This window comes from Lissotriton helveticus, chromosome 11, assembly GCF_964261635.1.
Source record: "Lissotriton helveticus chromosome 11, aLisHel1.1, whole genome shotgun sequence".
NCBI lineage: Eukaryota > Metazoa > Chordata > Amphibia > Caudata > Salamandridae > Lissotriton > Lissotriton helveticus.
In genome coordinates, this window is record NC_136072.1 from 536,395,903 (window position 1) to 536,415,865 (window position 19,963).

The 19,963-nt window shown below is 49.4% G+C and overlaps 1 protein-coding gene across 2 annotated transcripts in view; it reads left to right on the plus strand.

Annotated features, from left to right (window-relative positions):
* KAT6A (lysine acetyltransferase 6A) overlaps window positions 1–19,963 on the plus strand; it is a 1,535,407-nt gene that overhangs the window by 993,259 nt on the left and 522,185 nt on the right. The gene's annotated exons all lie outside the window — the stretch shown is intronic.

A 19,963-nucleotide genomic window follows, 5' to 3' on the forward strand; every position in this document is an offset into this window, starting at 1 on the left:
GGCTTGTGGTTCCTTTGCCTCATGTTTTCTGATCTTTTATGACCTTCATGGTCTGGTGTGGCTGCGCTGGCTTGCGGTCCCCACTGTGTTTTGTCACCTTGTTGACAGCTACGTTCCCTCGGGAACTTCATGGGGTTCAGTCGCAGACCCACCTCCTCTATGTTTATGGCTTTGGTATCTATTGTACGTTAAGGAATCTGTGGCTAGATGTCTCTATCAGATGGACGAGTTACTTACCTTCGGTAATGATGTATCTGGTAGAGACACAGTCTAGCCGCAGATTCCTTAACGCCCACCACCAGCCCCGTTCTGCGAGAACCTTTTCAGGTGGTGTTTTCTATACTCTCCTCCCTCCGGGTGGCTTGCCTTTCTACAGTGTGACTTTTTCACTTCACTCTGACACACAGTGTTGATTCTGTTTTCATTGCTCTACCTTGCCCGTTCACTTGACTTGGCGGTATGCTCATATGTCTTGTGTCCTTTCCAACCCCGTACCTGGATTGTATGGTGTGGGATCTATTCAGGTTTTTTCCCACCCTCGGCTCTCCCCTTCTCCGTCGCCTTGGTGTCTCTTACCACCCCTGCGACCCATTGGTTCAAGTCTATTAGCTCTGCCACATTCCATCGGTCTTTTATTGGGGTTGCGACGTCTCTTCTGGGGACTTCTTATGATGAAATTGTCCTTGATCCTATGTTCTGGACTTGTGGTCCTTCACGGTTATACATTATAGTTTCAGGCTTCTGTCTGCAATGCTGTTTTTTCACTTCTTCCTCTACCTACACAGGTGGTTTGGCCTTCGCATTTGTGGGGTTGCTTCTCAGAGTGGTGCTCTGCACTTTCTTCTACTGGATTGCAGGATACAGTGCTGGGCACTGTCTATTGTGATTCTATTTTTTTTCTCCAACTTTTGCACTCTTTCCATATTTTCACAGTTTTTGGTGGTGGCTCCGCGTTGTGGCGCGGAAAAGTTTATTTGATGAAAACTAATATCAGCACGCCGGGAGGGGCATATATGGCTCCACTGACGTCACGTCCGAGCCTTGTGGCGCCGCCCCCCCGGCGCACAGATGTGCTGCTGCGGAAAGCTTACCGGATCCAGTCTGACGCCTGGGGATATTCTAGGTTAAGGAATCTGCGGCTAGACTGTGTCTCTACCAGATACATCATTACCGAAGGTTAGTAACTCGTTCTGCATCCCTGTAATATCAAAGCATGAGTCTCCAGCATCGCAGCTGTGTTTAGCATGTTTTGTCTAGGAGCTAGGGACTGACTAGAACAGAAGAACAAGCAGCATTGTTTATCGACCTTGCTCATCGTGTTCAGACTAAACTCCGGGAACTCAGCAGAGAACGTTAAAAGCAGACAGTTCTCCTGTGAAAGGCATAAACAGAGTCTTGCAAAAATAAAGTCATGTAGTAACGTGCACAAAAGCAGCATCAAGGCAGCAAACTCTTGCTAACTTAGCAATGTCGACAATGACCCTAATAGCCATATAACAGGTGAAAGAACAAAAAGGAACAAGGAAAAGGAGCAAATAAGCACAAGGCAAAAGGGCAACAAGTGGAAAGTGAAAACAAGCAAAAACTGAGAGTTAAAAGTGCAGAGAGTGAGTGGCAAAAGAGCAAAGAGTGAGATGCAGAAGGGCAAAGAGTGAAGAGCAAAAAGGCACAAAAGAGCTAAGGGCAAAAGGGGCACAAAGGCAAAGTAAGGCAAGTGAAAAATGGTGAAGGAGTCACAAAGCGAAGAGAGGAAGGGGTGAAAGGCAGAAGAACAAATAGTGAGAGCCAAAAAGAGTGAAAGGCAGAAACAGCACAGCGGTAAGAAAGAGTGAGAGTGGGAGACAAGATGGGGAGTCTGGTACCGCCGGGGCATAGACTGGTCAGAGGACTGATCCAAGTAAGACTTTTATTTTTCTGAGTTCGTGAAAATGAGCACAACTTTTGATGGCATAATATTTGTTTCTAAAATACTTTTATTAAAGCACTTTAATGAAAAGCGGTATTTGAGTTTTGCTGTGTGCGTAACTGGTTTTATGCTATGTAACATTACTCATGAGACGAAACAAGTTTTGTATTTGCACCCTTTTCCATTTCCCCTCCCAGGTATATGACTAGTCTTATCTTTTTTTCTTGTGCATGACTTCTAGTTTTTCCCCCTCTGTTCTTCCGTCTGTGACATGGCATAATCTTACTCTCCTTTATCAATAAAATGTGCCATGAATGTGCACCTACACAGGTAAGACACTAACTCGACCGTAGAAGGGCTTTAACATATTGATTCTGTGCAGCCTTGATAGTATCCAAGCAGATAAACTTCCTAAAGTACCTCTTTTAGTCATTCACATAGTTCAATTAAATTCAAAGGGGTTGTCATAACAGAGGACCGTTGCACTTCGTAAGAGTAGGCTTCCAGACTTGGACTAATAATCATTCCATGCATGCAGCCTGCATAAGACACCAAATAAAGTGCAAGTAGGAGCTTTCTTTCGCTCTCATTCTCATCCTTACACTGTTTTTCATTTTGCTTCTCCCGGCAAACACATACGCAGTTATGCCTCGTTAATCTCTTTTCCTTATAGTTTAAGGACTACCTTTGGGAAGCTAACTATTTTATTCATGTTTGTAAATGTTAATGTAGATTCTATGATCTCTAAGAATGTTACTTCTAAAGCCAGTTCTGTAGCATGTGTATCCTCTCTGAAGTCATAAACAATAGCCTTCACCCTTTAAAAAGCCAACGGAAAGGAAGCAGAGTTTGGAAATGGCACTCTACAAGATTTACTAAGCAATTTACTTCACCTACTGTCCCATTGTGTTTGTCTCCCTTGTTTTCGGCAATTCTGTACATCGCTCTGGTACATGTATGGGTCTTGTTCGCGCTTTATAAAACTTTTCAAATAAAATTAAAATTAAACTGAGAGACCTACTGTCACTTTGATCAATTCCGGGACAGTAGCATTCTTTGGCTCTTTTTTATATTCCCGAATTTTAGGGAACATCCAGCGTGGATACACTCGGTTTTCATAAGCTTTATTTCAAAGCACTATATTCAGAAATGAAGTACAGCTTGTACAGGCTTTTAGATATGAAAATAGGAAATGTGACGGTGAACCTTTCCAGAGAGGATTTGTTTTTTTTTATTAAATATTTGGATTGACATTTTTTTACAAATAAGACATCAAGCGTTTGAGTACTCCAGGAAACCACAGAGACATGGGAGAGAATTAATGGTTGTTTACATTTCAGCCACACGTTCCATAGCCATGAATAGACAATGAAAAGGCAATTGTCGGATAAAATTATTGTACATGATCTGTCACTCATTACCGGGGTCGTATACGTTGGGGCTGTTCCTCGCTGCCTCCCATGTTGATACCATAGTACCTTATCCAGGGACCTCGTAACTTCCTAGGACACCCTCTGGCCTTATATGTGACCTTTTCAGCTGCCACATAGAGGTCCATCGTGTTTTCCCATTCTTGCAGAGGGTGAGGGGTCTGGAACACCCCAATACTTGGCCACATCCTGCTTTTCCACAACAAGGCCCAGATTACTAAAAAGGAGTTTGGCTCCAGTGATATCTAAATCTGTGGGGATACCCAGCACGATTTATTTTGGGTCAGCTGGTATTGAGTTCTTCAATTATACTAGTCCAGTGTTGGTTAATGCCAAGGCACTCCCATATTGTATCTATGAACGACGCCATCTCCACCCCACATGAGAGGCAGCAGGAGAAGTCAGCCCTACCGAATCTGTGCAGTCAGGATCTGGCGTAATCTATACTAACTATAATAAAGTAAGAACTTTCAGGCTTTGAGGCGGGTAAACTCGGGAACTACAGGGCCAATCTACACACCCGATACACCATTGAAATCGTCAGGGTGTGTAGATGGTTATAGGCTATATAAATATAAAAAATAAACATTATTTACAAAAATTTATATTAAAAAAAAAGTAGTCCCTCCAAAGTAGCGCCGGCCGCGACGTGCGTGCTCACGTCAGGAACACGGGGAGGAGCGGCGTCCGAGGAGTGGCGGACATGGCGTGGGGGAGGAGCTGTGACGTGAGGAGCAGCGGACAGGCCAGCGGCGGTGCGAGCAGAGGAGAGGCAGACATGGCGCGGGGGAGGAGCGGCGGCGGACAGGAGGTGAGGAGCAGAGCGGCGAGGAGCGGTGAACTGAGGAGCGGCGGCTGAGGTAAGGCTCCGGGGACAATGTCGGGGCAGGTGGGTGTTGGGCCAGGTGGGGGGCGGGGAGTTACAACAGAACAGATCGGCAGAGGAAAGGCAATGTCGGGGCTGGCGGGGGTCGGGGCAGGCAGGGGACGGGGACTAACAAGGTGACGAGTGGAACATTTTGCACGTACTACTGTCCGACCTCCATTGAAAACATATCGGCTGAGGAAAGGCAATGTCGGGGCAGGCGGGGGACGGGGACTAACAAGGTGACGGGTGGAACATTTTGTCCGACCTCCATTGACTCAGGACAGGCGGGGGTCGGGGCAGGCGGGAAAACAGATCGGCTGAGGAAAGGCAATGTCGGGGCAGGCGGGGGTCGGGGCAGGCGGGGGACGGGGCAGGCGGGGGCATGGGCTACTGGGCAATGTCGGGTGGTAAGAGCCACAATCTATTGTGGGCATTCCTGTTTTATGCATCACAACTATCATGGCACTCCGCAGATTGTGCGGGAGGGTGTCACTGTATTTTGCCTCCATGAATAATTTGAGCAGATACTGGCTCAGTAGTCCAGAATTCTCTTGAAGAGTTCTGCTGACAAGCCATTAGGGCACTGTGTTTTCCCAGACTTTAAATTGCCCATGGTCATCAGCTCCTCCGCAAGGGTCTCATCCTCCTCTAATGTTTGGTATTCCTCCACTGCCAGGGTCAGGCTTTTCACTTCTTCAACATAGCTCTCTGTCTGGGAAGCATCTGCCAGTGGACGTGCTTCATAAAAAGCGGTGTTGTATCTGTCAAACTCATTTGCGATCTCATCGGCAGTGACATAGGTATTGCTGTTTTCATCTTGTATGTATCCATCTTGTCTCTGCCTCCCTCCTGTCCAGTCATGCCAGCAGTCACTCTTCTTTGTCACCTGCATCATAGAGACACTGATGTGCGGCCTGAATTGCGGTTCTGGCCTCTTTATGTTGTTGTGCTTGGTACTCTCGGCGAAGGATCGCGATAGTGCACAGCACAATGGGGTCCGTTGTTGCGGCTGACTGTTCCTCTAATTGTATATGTTTTGCCTCCAGTGCTTTAATGTCTTTGGTCTCCCTCTTTTTTTTTTTAAAGTGCAATGATGTTTTGCGCCCTGTCTCTCTGGGCCGTGTTGTAGGCCCCATAATGTGACTGCCGAGGACACCGAGTCTTTATTTGCACTAAATTTCCTTGTCCACTCTAATCTCCTGGGCCACAGTCTCATCCCTCAGCTCCCAGGCATGGAATTTCCACCCACTCTGGACCCAGGCAAACGTGTCCCATTTGAAAGCCAGAGTGACGAGTTGTCTGATGGACCCCATGCCAGATATTAAGCCCTCTCTATTTCCTCCACCTCCCTTACTGGAGTGAAGATGTGTTCTACCCTAGAGAATACCTTATGGGCACCCGAGAAGTATAAATAGGTGTGAGCCTTTGGGTGGCGGCAGCGCCATAAATCTGACAGTCCCATGATCTCCATGAAACCTGCCAGAGCCGTTTCTCCTCAAATAGTCAGGGTGGGGCTAGTGCGGTCTAAACTTGGGTCTGCTACGTTGTGAAAGTCTCCCTCGCTTATATGTTAAAGAGCCGGCTTCCAATAGTATCCTGCTATTTTGCCCATCATTTGCTTCTGTAGCCGTCTGGGTGCATTCCCACTGACCAAGGTTATATCTCTTTGTCCCCAGATTCCCTTGACTGCCACATCTGTCCCATTAGGGTCAACCAACGTTCTTTCTATCCTAAATGGGGGCGTTTTCCTGATCAGTATTGCTACTCCGTAGGAGCCTGTTGTGAATACCGCATGAGCGAGTGTCTTGTAAGCTCCCTGTCCCGGGGTGAGTGGGGACTCTGGGTTCGGTCTACTTTCGTCTACCCTAGATGGCTGCTCAAATGAAGGCGAAGCTGAGAACTTATAAAGACTTTTCAGGGAAGGCTTTATTTGGGTGTACGTCTTTCTCCTCCTGCTGGTGATGCGTTCCCTGGCGAACGCGGCTGGATCATAAGCCGGGGTGCGGGGAGGATCCAGTTTGCCTCGGGCAATGGTGCCGATCTTCCTCAGGGCCAGAGGTCGCCGTAGTGTGCCTCGGGGAATGATTCCGATCGTCCTCGGGGCCAGGGGTCGCCGTATAAAAGAAGACATAGGACGTATTAGGACCGAATATGGGGACTACAATTGAGGGTCCGGGAGTAAGGGAAACCCGTGTCAAGTGCTTTTATCTACAGAGCGAGGGTCGTGGGGGAGGTGCTCGTGAGTTGGGGTTCAAGGGATGAAAGTAACATGGGTCTGTACATTTACTCTACAATAGGTGGGACTCGGCTTCCCATCCAACCCGCCACGCGGCCCCGTACCTGTTGGCGCCACGCTCCTCCCGTGGGAGCGTGGCGGGGCGGCTCGTAGTTCCGTTGGCCTCCTGGCTTCACCGTCTCTTCTCCGTTCCTCGGGTTGGTCTCCGGGTCCACGCTACCACTGCTTTCTCGACAACCGCCTTCTCTCCTCGTCTCTCGGGAAACGCCGTCCGTCGCTTCCTTGATCCGGGTGTCTTTTGACGCCGGCGCGTCGTTATCAAGGGGCGGGGTTTCAAGTGAGGGATCCCAGTCCTTAAAGGGACACAGTTCACTTCTGTTCGAGGTCGGCCACCAGTGCTCTGGGTCTCCAGTCCGCCAGTCCTCCTCAGCGTGACGGCCAGGCTGCTGTAGAGAGGGAACAGAGTCAGGTGAAATAGCGGGGTCGGACCACCAGTCCGTAGTCTGACCCCCCTCTAGGGACCCCAGGGGACCCACCCTGTCACACTCCTACCCCCCTGGACTCTCCCGATCGGGGAGAGATAACACCCGGGAAAGGAAGTCCGCGTTCCCATTGTCTTTCCCCTTTTTATGGAGGACTGTAAAGGAGTATGGTTGAAGTGAGAGAAACCACCGGAGTACACGGGGATTGTGACTGCTGTTCTGGTGCATCCACCTTAACGGGGCATGATCAGTATGAAGGATGAATGGCCATCCCTCCAAGTAATAATGTAGCTTCTCAACTGCCCATTTGATGGCCAAACACTCACGTTCTATAGTGGAATACCTAGTCTCCCTCGGAAACAACTTCCTACTTATGAACAATAGGGGGTGCTCAAGACCATCTGGACCTCTCTGAGACAAGACCGCCCCCACCCCTACATTGGAAGCATCAGTGGCTAGAACAAATGGTTTATCAAAGTCGGGTGATATCAAAAAGGGGGCAGAGGTCATGGAGCGCTTGAGAACAGAAAAAGCTGCGAAAGCCCCCGGGGAAGGGTGTTGTAGCTCTCGGGGCTTCACTTCCTTTCGCAACAGGTCTGTGAGGGGCGAGGCTATTTCTGCGAACTTGGGGATGAAACGTCTATAATAGCCTATGAGGCCTAAAAAGGCTCTCCACTCCTTTTTCGTAGATGGAAAGGGGACTCCGTTTATGGCCTTTACTTTCTCTGTCTGTGGGGCTATATGGCCCTCCCCCAGAACATACCCCAGGTAGTTCACTTTGGTAAAAGCTGCTCTGGATTTCTTGGCGTTGATATGGAGTCCTGCCTGACGTAGTGCGGTCAATATGGTCTGTACGTGTTGTAGGTGTTCCTCCCAACTCCTGCTGAATATGACTATGTCGTCCAGGTAAGCTGACTGAAGGAGAGATATGGTTGTAGGACACAATTCATGAGGCGTTGGCAGGTTGCCGGCGCCTCATGGAGGCCGAAAGGTAGGACCGTAAACTCGTATAGTCTATCATCGGTCACAAAAGCAGTTTTCTTCCTGTCTTCCTCACGAAGGGGCACCTGCCAGTATCCCTTCGTGAGATCTAAAGTGGTGATGTACCTGGCGTCTCCGATCTTTTCGATTAGTTCATCCACCCTGGGGATAGGGTACGTGTCAAAGGTAGAGATCGAATTCAGAGCGCGAAAATCCATACAAAATCGTTTGGATCCGTCGGGCTTTGGGATCATCACGATCGGGGAGGACCAGTCGTTGCTCGAGGGCCTGATAACACCCAGGTCCAGCGTCTCCCGGACTTCCTTCTTCACGGCTTCCCGTCGTGCGGCGGGGATCCTGTATGGCCTCTGTTTTACGATCTTCCCACTGGTGGTATTGATTCGGTGTTCCACGATGTTGGTCTGTCCGGGTAGATCCGAGAAGATGTTAGCAAATGGCATACGGACTCTGTGAAGGGCTTCCTCCTCCTCAGGGGACAACTCTGGGTTCACCACTAGTTTCTCCAATGTGGAGGGTGGTATTGTGGAAGAAGAGGCTACTTGTACCCCTCTAGGAGCGGGTCCCAACCACTCCTTCAAAAGGTTGATGTGGTAGCTCTGTGTTTTCCGTGCAGAAAGGCGTAACCTATAAGTAGTGTCTCCTATCGTTTCCACAACTTGATAGGGTCCCTGCCATTCGCTCTTGTTTTTCCCGCTTATGGAGGGTAATAACACCAGGGCCCATTTCCCCACGGAGAGACGCCTGTGTCTCTTCCCCTTATCATAGTTCCTCTTTTGTTCTCCTTGCTTCTCTTCCAGGTTGGAGGAAGCCAGGTTCCTCAATTTGCCGAGCTTCGTCTTCAACTGCATCATGTAATCGAGGACAGTTTTCTATTCCTGTATCTCCTCTGACTCCCACAAGTCTTTGGTTATTTCCAATAAGGACCGAGGGAGGCGTCCATACAATAGCTCAAAGGAAGAGCAGCCTAGGCTGCTTTGTTTTTGGGCTTGCAGGACGTAAAGAGCCAAGGGTAATAGCCTATCCCAGTCCGGTCCTTCGGACGTCAGCATCTTCTTGAGGACAGATTTCAAGGACTGGTTATACCTCTCCACCAGCCCGTCGGTCTGGGGGTGGTAGACAGAGGTTTTCAGATGCCTTATGTTCAATGTCTTACAGATTTCCTTCATCAGCTTGGAGGTCAACGGCGTTCCTTGGTCCGTCAACACCTCTTTAGGAAACCCCACTCTAGCGAACAACTCCACGAACCGATCTGCGATTGCCGCTGTTGTGGGGGCCCTCAAAGGGAATGCCTCGACGAATCTGGTGGCGTAGTCCACGAGCACCAATGCATACACGTGCCCTTTTGCGGTTTTCGGTAGGGGACCTATCAAGTCCATGCCCACACGTTCAAAGGGGACTCCAATGATGGGTAAGGGGTGTAAGGGTGCAGCACTAGGGCGATGTGTATTCCGTCTCTGGCACACTTCGCATTTTGCACAGTATTCTTGCACCTCCTTATAGATGCCCGGCCAGAAGAAATATTTCAGGATGCTGTCCGTAGTTTTCTCTTTTCCTGCGTGTCCTGCTGTGAGATGGGTGTGTGCGAAGAAGAGAACTTGTTCCCTGAATGCCCTTGGCACCAACAATTGCGGCTGGCTCTTCTCCTGGGTCTGCCTGTATCGTAACCCGTTCTGTATACGGAATGTACAGGAATTGTACAGGAATTTATATAGCGCAAATCACCAAGCGGTTTCTAAGCGCTTGCTTAGGGAACCCGTCCTGGTATTCCCCTGTGAGATAACCTCGGCAGGGTATCCGCAAGGTGAAAGCCAGGCATCCTGCCACGAGGGGCCGTTGTGGAGATTAAGCAAGCTATTGCCCAGAGTCGCAGAGTGTGAACCCGTGAATCTAGTAGGCACTGGAGCGAGAATTGTCGAGTCCATGGACATTTTAGGACTCAAGACCCCGCCGAGCCGGGAATTGAACCCTGGTCCCGGGCTGACCTCTGCTTCCAGGTCTGCTTCCTCTAACCAGTGAGCCACACTTCTCAATCCAGGGTAGACCGGGGTTTGTGTTCCCTGCTGGGCATGAGCGCTCCCAAGCATTGAACAGCGTCCTGTCCTCAGCCTGAGCAAACCTGAAGCTCTGATCCATTGCCCACGGCTCATGGGTTAGGTAATTGGGGAGGGGACCACCGTCTTGTGGTGGGGATGGCGTGAGAGTGTCCCTAAATACGGAAAGGAAATCGGGATTATCTACCCCTAAAATGACATCCTCCGGTAACGAATCCACTACCCCTACTCGTACCGTACAGGGACCCTTCTTCTTGTGTGTTAGGGTGATAGAGGCCAGGGGGTAGGGCGTAACGTCCCCATGGACGCATCTTATGTGTACTAGGGACCTCGGGACATACTGGCTGGGTAGAACAAAGCGCTCCTGCACTACAGACTGACGACACCCAGAGTCTAAGAGGGCCCTCACCTGATAGCCATTCATCCTCATACTTACATAGAAAGACGCGCCCATTTCAGCAGAGTATAAGACAGTCCTGGGAAGATACCCAACCTCCATCGGCTCGTCGGGGGTCGTTTTCTGGGACACATCCGGGCAATATGGCCCCATTCCCCGCACTCGAAACATTGGGGCCCTCTTAACATTGGGGAAATCATTCTGGGTGGTTTGGTTCGCACAGGTTCTATGCTGGGTTTGAGTTTTCTATCAGTCTTTGGAGGAACCGGTGTTTGGTAGCCTTCTCGTTTTCCCAAGAGGGAGTCTTGGGCTGGGTTCTGGCTAAGTTCGCCGCCATCTCGATGGCTTGTTCGATTCCCAGACCGGAATGTTGACGCAGCCATCTCTGGGAGGCGTAGGGGAGTGCGTCCATGAATTGTTCTAGGTAGACCTTGTTTAGTATCTCCTCTTTGGTACAGGTCTCTGGGTTTAGCCATTTGTCTGCTGCCATTTTTAGGCGAAAGAAGAGGGTCTTTGGGTTTTCTCCGGGGATGCCTCTCTCCTTCCTGAACCTGACTCGGTATGCTTCTTGATCTAGCCCTAGGTGGTCCAGGATTACTCCTTTGATGACTGCGTAGGGCGTGTTCCCTAAAGGATTCGCAGCCTGGTAGGCGGATTGCGCCTCTCCCGTGAGCAAGGGGGCAAGGAAGAAGGGCCATTTGTCTTCGGGCCATCCTAATGCTCGGGCGGCCCTCTCAAAGTTCATCAAGAAGGCGTCTGGGTCTTCCCCGGGGAGGTATTTCTGAAGAGCTATGCCTGAGGGGTTAGGAGCGTGTACTCTTACTTCTCCCAGGGGGGTTATATGTGGAGGCGGCACATTTTTCAGGCTCTCGATTTGGGCAGAGATGGTGGACTTAAACAACTCACGGTCGGCTTGGGCTGATGATAACTGTCGTTCTACTGCCGACTCGAGTTTCTCTTGCCCCTTTATGATGTGCTGAATTAGGGCGTCCATCTCGTTGGTACAGATGGTGGTCTTCTGATCCCACTTCTGACACCAGTTGTCCCGGGGTGAGTGGGGACTCGGGGTTCGGTCTACTTTCGTCTACCCTAGATGGCTGCTCAAATGAAGGCGAGGCTGAGAACTTATAAAGACTTTTCAGGGAAGGCTTTATTTGGGTGTACGTCTTTCTCCTCCTGCTGGTGATGCGTTCCCTGGCGAACGTGGCTGGATCATAAGCCGGGGTGCGGGGAGGATCCAGTTTGCCTCGGGGGATGGTGCCATTCTTCCTCAGGGCCAGAGGGCGCCGTAGTGTGCCTCGGGGAATGGTTCCGATCGTCCTCGGGGCCAGGGGTCACCGTATAAAAAAAGAAGACATAGGACGTATTAGGACCGAATATGGGGACTACAATTGAGGGTCCGGGAGTGAGGGAAACCCGTGTCAAGTGCTTTTATCTACAGAGCGAGGGTCGTGGGGGAGGTGCTCGTGAGTTGGGGTTCAAGGGATGAGAGTAACATGGGTCTGTACATTTACTCTACAATAGGCGGGACTCGGCTTCCCATCCAACCCGCCACACGGCCCCGTACCTGTTGGAGCCACGCTCCTCCCGTGGGAGCGTGGCGGGGCGGCTCGTAGTTCCGTTGGCCTCCTGGCTTCACCGTCTCTTCTCCGTTCCTCGGGTTGGTCTCCGGGTCCACGCTGCCACTGCTTACTCGACAACCGCCTTCTCTCCTCGTCTCTCGGGAAACGCCGTCCGTCGCTCCCTTGATCCGGGGCGGGGTTCAAGTGAGGGATCCCAGTCCTTAAAGGCACACGGTTCACTTCTGTCCGAGGTCGGCCACCAGTGCTCTGGGTCTCCAGTCCGCCAGTCCTCCTCAGCATCACGGCCAGGCTGCTGTAGAGAGGGAACGGAGTCAGGTGAAATAGCGGGAACGGACCACCAGTCCGTAGTCTGACCCCCCTCTAGGGGCCCCAGGGGACCCACCCCGTCACATTCCCTTACCTGGGAACCCACAGGGAGAGCCCCGTAAGTGGGTTTTGTGTAGAAGTATTACATTTTGTTTTCAACCTCTTAACATATGCGGCTACTAGCCCCCTTTTAATCTTATTTCCCAGTCTGTTGACATCCCATGGCAGTATTGAGTATCTCTCCTTTTTTGCTATTTCAGCCCTATTAATCTAAGTGATGTGTTAATTTTTGGCTCCCTGCCTTGGTACTCTCTCCTTGCCCCCCAGTATTGGACTTTCATAGATTCCCATGCTTTGTATCATTCCCCCGTCGTCGGAATGGGAGCCTCGGTAAACAGAAAATACCATAGCAGTAGATACAAAAGAGAAAGAAAAGCCCTGGCCTCATCTCATTTTTAGCATATCGCCCTCTTTTTGTAAAAGAGACCAAAAAGTAGAACCAACCAATCAGATCAGCCTCACACCATAGAACCCTCCTGAGAGAGCCTCAGATTTTCTACCACACATTGTGCTAAGGGAGTCTCCACTGAGCTCTGCTCAGATTTCTCTTCAGCTTTGGATTTTTTCTTCTTTTTCTACTCTGCAATGTCTGATAAGGAGAAGAAGGCGTTATTTAAAGCCTGTGCTACTTGTTCAAAGAAAAGGCTTTACATTGAGGACAAGCATAAAGACTGTATATACTGCTTGTACCCTGATCATAAGGCCACAGATTGTAAGATCTGCAGGACTTTTTCCACCAAGACCTTGAGAGACAGGGAAGGCCGTTTGTTAACCTGGTTGCAAAAAATGATGTCTCGAAAGGAGGTTCTATCATCTGACAGTGGGGATGCTTCCTCAGCTACGTCTTCCAGGAGATCCAGGAAAAGGGGTAGGTCTCCCCCTTTAACTTCATCTGAACCCCCTGTTAAGGCCTCACAAAAGACCTCTGATAGGTCTGAAAGGCCCAGTCCCAAAAAATCTCCTCACCGAGGTATAAAGGAGAGGGTAGGACAGGTTGCTGAGGTACAACCAACAAAGAAGGTTCAACAAACCCCTTCTATTGCTTCTCCACCATCTGAAAAGGAGAAGATATTAAAGAAACCAGCTTCTGTACCTCAGGAAGGATAATCGGATCGAAAAAACCGTCCGTCGACGACGAAGACTTCAGGTACGTCGGCGACGACATCTAAGGTGCACCTGGTTTCAGTTACAGCTCCGTCGACGGTAGCTTCGTCGATGGCGGCTGCAGTGTTATCTTCGTCGACGTTTCAGGTACCTGTCCCCTAGTCGTCGACGATGATGATGACATTTTCGACGTCGACGACGAGCTCGTCGACGATGCCATCGACAATCAGTCCATCGTCGACGACAACTCTTTCTCCGTCGATGACGAGCTCGTCGACGAAGTCGTTGACGATTCAAAAAGTCCGGATTTCAATAAGAAAGCAGCAAATCACTCCTGAGATGACATCTCCTCGCAGAGTGACACCCTTGTCTCCAACTTTCAGAGGAGGAGGATAGTCCTTACGGGGATGCTTATAGCCCATCCCAACTTCAGGTGAAGTATCAGGATTCAGATTCCGACGATTACTATACAGAAGAACTTCATTATGATCACCAAGATAGACCTCAAGATCAGTCTCATCAGGATATGGTGGCAATGCCTTCCTCTCTTATTACTGACTTACAAATGATGTTACAGGACTACAAGAGAAAGATTCCGTCTCAGGCTTCTGAGCAGTCACCTACTCCATCAATTCCTGCCACTTCTTCAACTACAGTGACTCAATCAATCAATCAATCAGGAGTTTGTTAAAGCGCGACTACTCACCCGTAAGGGTCTCAAGGCGCTAGGGGTGGGGGGGGGGTTGGGGGGGTGCAGGTTCCATTCCATCAAGGAGGGGGTCTGTCGAAGAGCCAGGTTTTGAGGTTTCTTGCGAAGATGGGGAGCGATGTTGTCTGGTGGAGCGGAAGGGCGTTCCATGCTTTGGCCGCGAGGAAGGAGAAGGAGCGGCCTCCCGATCTGGTCTTTCTGGTGCGGGGGACCACAGCGTAGGAAAGCTGGGCTGATCGTAGGGTCCTTTGGGGTGCGTGGAATTTGAGTCGGCTGTTCAGGTATGCTGGTCCGGTGCCGCGGAGGGCCTTGTGTGCGTGGGTGAGCATCTTAAAGGTGATTCTCGCCTCGACGGGGAGCCAGTGGAGTGTGCGCAGGTGCTGGGAGATGTGGCAGTGTTTTGGCAGGTTGAGGACCAGTCTTGCGGCGGCGTTCTGGATGTTCTGTAGCTTGCGGAAGAGGTTTTTGTTTATTCCGGCGTAGAGTGCGTTGCCGTAGTCGAGTCTGCTGGTGACCAGGGCGTGAGTGACTGTCTTTCGGTGTTCGAGGGGGATCCATTTGAAGGTCTTACGAAGGAGGCGGAGGGTGTGGAAGCAGGAAGATGAGACAGAGTTGATCTGGCGGTCCATTTTGAGCTCGGAGTCCAGGATGATTCCCAGGTTGCGTGCGTGGTCTGTGGGGGTTGGCGGGTTTCCGAGGGCGGTGGGCCACCAGGTGTCACTCCAGGCGTCGGGGTTTGGGCCCATGATGAGTACTTCTGTTTTGTTGGTGTTTAGTTGTAGGCAGCTTAGTTGTAGGCACCTGACTCCTCAGGTATCTCGACCTTCGGGACCTGAGCCGAGAGACAGCCACCAGGAGATTGTTTCTATTCATGATGATGATGACTCTTCTGACGAAGGTCATGCTGTACATCAAGTCCCGGTTCCAGATAGAGAGTGGTATGATTATGTCATTCCGGATCCGGCCTCACCATCGCCGGATCCCGTTGACTCTCCTCCAGCAAACATCGGAGGTTTCCATAACCTGATGGAGAGGGCGTCCAAGAGATTTGACCTTCCTATTTCGACCATACAGTCAGAATGCTTCCTTTATGATTTTAAGGAACCTTACAGGAAGTCCATCAGTTCATTCCCAATCGTAGAGCATGTGTGGAATGAAGGGACTAAGGTGATGCAAAATCCGGCTACAGTCATCCCTGTTCTTCCGCGGCTGGAGAAAAAATATAAAGCTCCAGATAACAGTCCCGCTTGCCTGACTGGTCAACCGAAGCCGGGCTCAGTAATTTCTCAGGCGGCTCAAAGAAAGTCCAAAAATCGATTGTCGCCCATTACCACACCACATTTAAGGAGGGGTAGACGCCTGGACAATGTGGGTAAACAATTCTCCTCAATGTCTAGTCTTCTTGTTCGAGCAGCAAATGCTCTTGCAATCCTGGGTAGATATGATCGCCAAATGTGGTGCGATTTATCCCCGTTTGTAGATCAGCTACCGGATGGTGCCAAAGTAGAGGCCAAGAATCCTAGAGGAAGGAGAATGGTCCTCTTCGAAAGTGATAGATTGTGCTATGGATATAGCTACCACCGCCTTTCGAGCTTTTGCAGGATCAGCAGTTTTAAGACGTCAGGGCTGGCTTTGGGCTAACTTTCGCCAGGAAGTTCAAAATAAGATCCTGGACTTAACTTGTGATGGAGAAATGAGTTTTGGGAAGCATATAGATGATGCCCTTCAAAACATCAAGAAGGACACGGACACAGCAAGGTCCTTGGGGACATTCCAATACCGCAAGGTTCCTTTCAGGGATGGTAAAGGGAGAGATTTTTTAACCTACAGAGGTGGTAACCAACAACGCTACTCCTCTTACTCACAATCTTCTCAGTCGTACAAACCCCAATACTTGCAACGCCAAGGTCGGTGGGTCCTCAACATCATACAGTTTGGCCACACACTAGAGTTTCAAGATTTTCCACCATACAGAGCCCCTCGCGCCACAGAATCAAAAGGTCTTAATCTTTTACGTCTCGAAGCTCAGCAGCTGCTCTTCAAAGGAGCGATAGAATCGGTTCCTCAGTCCCAACGAGGAAAAGGGTTCTATTCCAGATTTGTCCTGGTTCACAAAACAGAAGAAAAGTGTCGCCCAATTCTAGACCTGAGGGAGCTTAACACCGATCTCATAAAACTCTAATTTCGGATGGTTTCTCTCTAGGATATTTTGCGTCTCCTAAATCCTGGTGATTATATGGCAACTCTAGATCTCGAGGACGCATACTTTCACATTCTCATTAATCCGGCCCTCAGGAGATATCTTCGCTTCACAGTAGCCAAGAACCACTTTCAATGCAAGGTCCTACCTCTCGGACTAAGATCCGCTCCGCGGATATTTACAAAGGTATTGGCCCCAGTAGCAGCGTTTCTCAGGAGGCAGTTTCTGCAGGTGTTTCCCTACCTGGACGATTGGCTGATAATGGCTCCATCCTATCAAGCAACCCTAAGGGCAGTCGAAGATTGCATTCAACTTTTCAATCACTTGGGTCTAGGTCTAAACAGAAGCAAGTCTGTCCTTCTTCCATCCAGGTCGGTAATATTTCTTCAGAAGAGAGACAGAATAGACTGATTCTTTCTGCCAACCGATTGCAAAGGAAACAAACTCTTTCAGTCCGTCAATAAAAATCCATTCTAGGATCAATGTCATCTTGCATTGCCTTAATTCCGCACTGCAGGCTTCACATGCGCCCCCTGCAAGAACAACTAGACTTGCAATGGCGTCAGGCAGAGGGATCGTTCGACGACAAGATAAAGATCACTCCTATCATGAAGAAGGCAATCGTGTGGTGGACTACAAAAGGCAATATCGCGAAAGATCTCTTTCATGGTTCCTCCTTCTCCTTTAGTGCTGACCACAGACGCCTCTCTAGAGGGCTGGGGGCGGTATTACAGAATCTTCAAGTAAGCGATCACTGGTCACCAGAGATACACACCTCCCATATCAACCTTCTGGAGCTACGGGTGATTCGTTTCGCTGTACAAGCCTTCCTTCCAAGAATTCAAAATTCCACAGTCCTGGTCCGTACGGACAACACTACGGCCATGCATTATGTGAACAAACAAGGCAGAACAAGATCCAGACTTCTTTCAAGAGAAGTACAGGAGATCTGGGAATGGACAATTCATCATCAGATATCTCTCTCAGCGGAACATCTTCCAGGTTCCCTCAATACGGAGGCGGATTCATTGAGCCACCTAACGTCGGTCTCTCACGAATGGGAATTGGACCAGAGAACTCTCGAAAGCATATTCTCACGTTGGGGCACTCCTCTTATAGACCTGTTCGCGACTCCAGAAAACAAGAAATGCCAATTTTACGCAAGCAGGTATCACCATCGAGGGTCGTTGGGGAATGCTCTTTTGATAGCCTGGTCAGGCGCATTTGCTTACGCCTTTCCACCAATTCCCCTGATACCAAGAATACTCTGGAAACTCAAGACGGAACCCTGCACAATGATTTTAATAGCTCCAGCTTGGCCCCGCCAATTTTGGTACACAGAGCTCCTCCTTCTGTCTCAGGATCGGCAAATTCACCTGCGTCCCATTCCTTCTCTGTTGACGAAGTCCAGGGGCTAAGTAATGCATTCGGACCCGAGTTCTCTGCAATTGACAGCTTGGCTCCTGAGCACCGGGAGTTCAAGACTTTAGATATCCCTCTGGATTGCAAAGAAATTTTAGCTCAAGCTCGTGCTCCAAGTACAAACAGAACCTATCGCGCAAAATGGAAGCGTTTTTGTGCATGGTGCCACAAAGAGAATCTTCATTCATTCACTTCAGCTCCTCACAAGATTTTACCGTACACTTTGTCTTTGGCCAAGTCAGGTCTTCAACACTCTTCCATCAAGGTACACCTTGCAGCGATCTCTAGGTTCAGACGAACAGCCTCTCGCCCCTCTCTCTGGTCCGCAAGGGTGATCAAACAATTCCTGGAAGGTCTTTTCAGTGCTTTCCCTCCGATTAGACCTCCTCCTCCAATATGGCAACTCAACCTGGTCCTTGCCTATCTCATGAGGGCTCCTTTTGAACCTATTCATAAAGTGGACATGACATTTTTATCATGGAAGGTAGCTTTTCTTCTGGCTGTAACATCAGCCAGGAGAGTTGGAGAACTTAAAGCTCTCACAATTGTTGAACCTTTCTTACAGTTCAAAAATGACTTTGATTTTGAGGACAAATCCGAAATTTATTCCAAAAGTCCCTTCGGATTTTCACTTGAATGAACCTGTTGTTCTAAGGTCCTTTTTTCCGCAACCTTCAACTCTGGCTGAAAGAGCTCTCCACTCTTTGGATGTCCAAAGATGCCTGAAGTTCTATCTCCAACGCACGAAAGATTTCTGGAAGACTTCACAACTTTTTGTCGCTTTTAGTGCTCCTAGGAAAGGCTTGGCCCTATCAAAGCAGGGGATATCACGTTGGATTGCCAGCACAATTCCCTTCTGTCATCAAGCGGCAGGAAAGCTGCTGAAGGGACGGATCAAAGCTCATTCTACTAAATCAGTTTCATCATCTACGGCTCTGTTCTCTGGTGTGCCTATCAAGGACATCTGTAGGGCGGTTACATGGAGCAGTGCCCATTCATTCACGATGTTGTAGACAGAGGGGTTCGACCCATATGGTCAGTGGGACCTGGGTAATAAATTGAAGTATATGGAGTGGTCCCAGACCAACAAACACAATAAATACTTAATCTTCACACAGTTGAATAAGATCAAAATCAAAAATAATGCTGGTTGACAGTGTTTTTATTTTCACTGAACCCAAAAGAACCGTATAATGGTTGTACATTCGCTATTATTAAGCACAAAATTATAAGTGCGCCCACACGGGGGAGGGGAAGGAGTGCAGAGGGAGGGGGTGTGTTTCAATTAGTTAACATCACTAATCAAACAAATCCATAAGCACAAATCCACAAGTGAAACCATCATTATCATTGATCCATAAATGAGAGATCAAGACAAACACACGTTAAATCCAACATTTCACATAAAACAGAGACTCCTGTAATGATTCTTAATATCAATCTTGGGGTAAGGAGTTCGTATAAGTAGAAGATGGTCTACGTTTCGACCCAGAGGTGTAGGACAATTGATCCTTACTCGAGGGTCTTCATCAGGACGTGAGGGGGTGAAGGAAGAGGTGGGGCCGGGTCCTAAGTGTAATATGAAAAAATGCGCATTATTTAGACGGTCTCAAAAGAGTCCCTGACACACATAAATTAAAAAGCCCGCAGGCCAGTCGCATCAAAATACAAAACATGTGAAAGAGGAGTTAAGAAGGTTTAAAAAGGAGGGTAGGTGAACTGAGGGCGGAACAAAAATGATTACCTGGCAGCGCAGGTAGACACGGCCACAAAGCCTGCTGGGCGTGTTGCGTCTCCAGGCAGGGCCCAGTCCAGATTAATATTAGAGTTATCTGAAAAAACATATGAGACCAATTCGGTACAGTAGCACCAAACACCTATGGTAACCTGTGTTCAAGCAGGTAGGGGGCAGGAGCGTCAAAGGCCTACCTTATAGTAAATAGGTCACTCGGTCTGGATGGCCCGGCGGGTGGGGTCCCTCAAGTGCGTTTTAGGAATTCCCCAGGCGCTCGTCTGAAAAAAACGAGTGGGTATCAGGTATCAAATAATGGAGAGCTGGATATGCAGGCAGGATGGCACGCATAGTCAGAGATGTGTGGACGAAGAGCTGCGACTTACCCAACGGGGATTTGTAAAATGCTATCAGGAAGGAGCCGTCTCAGCGTGTCTCCTTGAAAAAGGGGCAGGGGCCTCCGTGGCCTGAGCGT